Source organism: Vigna radiata, chromosome 1 (assembly GCF_000741045.1).
Source record: "Vigna radiata var. radiata cultivar VC1973A chromosome 1, Vradiata_ver6, whole genome shotgun sequence".
NCBI classification, from domain to species: Eukaryota; Viridiplantae; Streptophyta; class Magnoliopsida; order Fabales; family Fabaceae; genus Vigna; species Vigna radiata.
Window position 1 is genome coordinate 21,893,513 of NC_028351.1, and position 2,226 is coordinate 21,895,738.

Genomic DNA, 2,226 nt, shown 5'->3' on the forward strand with positions numbered 1-2,226 from the left:
CATTTTCAATATTTCTTAGCAAATCAAATTCAGCTTTTATCAGACTTTATCAATGATTCTGCAATCAATTTATAAACTATAATGAAAGCAACAATGGCTAATATGAATGTGATCACATCACAGCAGCTCAAGGTTTAACAGGAAAGCATTTCTACCAGCACAAGTAGTTCAAAAACTAATTTTGACAACATAATTTATACCTTCTCAAATAGCAACTATGATTCATGCATTCTTATATCTCAATCTGTTCAACCTCATGGATTCAGTTGTGCATATCAAAACAACATATACAACAATTCAAACAATATGCAGTAATCAGATTTAATTCAATAAAATTGTTTATCTTGGTCCAAAGAATTTTATCCCCCAACTTTATCAACTACTTCAGGCTTTTCTTAAGAAACTTAAAACACACAAATCTTTCTTTCAAGTTTCAGAAAACAGAGAGAAAAATCTTCTCAGACAATATTTATTAGGCTAAGCAATTAGAATTTTGAGACAAAACAAGACAGTTGTAAATTGACAAACAAGAAGCTATAAGACATTTTAAGAAATAGTCAAATTTGGGTGCATCAGTTTTCATATTTAAGCTTGTGTTGTTCTTTCAGCCTTTTTAGAAGGATTTAGAAGTTTCTTTTGAATCAAACAACTTCTGGACACCTAAATGGTTTCAAAAACAATTTTTGAAAGCTTGAATAAGACAATATGAAATTATTGCAGGATGTTCAACAATTAACTAGTGGAAAATCANAATTTTAAAAACTGAAAAATTACTCAACCAAGGAAATACAGTTTTGCCTAACTTCTTTTAAAAGACTATTCCTTTCTGAATTTCACACCAAAATTTTAACACAAAAGCTTATTTATATTTTATCTTTCAACAGTTTATAAACCAGATACTTTTCATCAAAATTATGCAAAACATGATCAGTTCATTTACTGCATTCAAGTTCTCAATGAGTATTATCATCGCTTATGCGGTATGCATTTGAACTTGAAAACAAATCTCCACAAAAACAGCATTGAAACAGAATTGACAATTTAATCATCAAATGTCTTAATCATCCAAAAATGCCAATGAAAATCTATTAGTCAGATCATTCAAATGAATTTTTTCATTGCTTTCGACAAAAGATATATCAAGGCTTACTTCAAAGTATTCAGGAAATTGAATACTAAACCAGTAAAACACATATTCAATCTATAAACAAAAACAAATCATTGAATAACAATTGCACATGTCTAATCATTCCAAAAGATTAAATTTAGCACATGAATATCTCATAATATAAGAATTTCACTGATTAAAATGTGCAAATAGATAAGAACACATCACAGGATGAATGAATTAGTGATGAACATATCATTTGCCCAAACAGAAATGAATAGTAATCAAAGATTTTAGGATTAAGCAGAGCAAAATGCAACAGTACAGGTTAAATACTACTTAGCTCAATCACTTGGTGCTCGAACCAAAGCTTTGGATATCACTTGATTTACTCACTTCCTGGCTTGGAGCATCAATTCCAAAAGCAGAATATCATAAACTTCTCTTCTCCTTTTGAAAACTTAATCTACAAAACAAAGCAATAGTACTTTTGGTACCCATAATCTTATTTGGGTCCTTTAGGTTAGAGACATTATTTTATAACAGGAATCCAAGCATATTTTCCATTTGGAACTCCAAAATGTTTAATTCTACACTTGTTTGAAGTATGTCCCTTTTTCATACAATAAAAACAAGAAATATCACGCACCTTGTTTTTCACAAAAGTCCCCTTCTCAACCCAAACTCTATGAGTTCTCTTAACTTTAGACTTCTTGTGTTGATGCATGTTTCTATTTTTCACATTGCTTTTGGTAAAATTTGTTTTAGCATGTGAATTTGTTTTAGTTGCCTTAGCAAGCAAATTTTCAAGTATATTAATATCAAACATATAGCTCTTGCATGATAAGCATTCAACAGGTTCAACAATAGCATTTGAGTCAGACAATTTTACTTCTAAAGTACTGACTCTGTTTCTTAACACAACTTCATCATCAAGCAGTTTATCATATTTCAATTTCAATTCATTGTGCTCTTTCTTAAGCTTTTTATGATCTGCATCTAATTTCTCAGATTCATTTAACAATTCAAGAAAAGCTTTTTGTAAATCAAACTCACTAGTGTCAAGGCTAGAGCCACTTACTTGGCTTGTAGTGTCATCAGTAGCAACCGTCAAACAT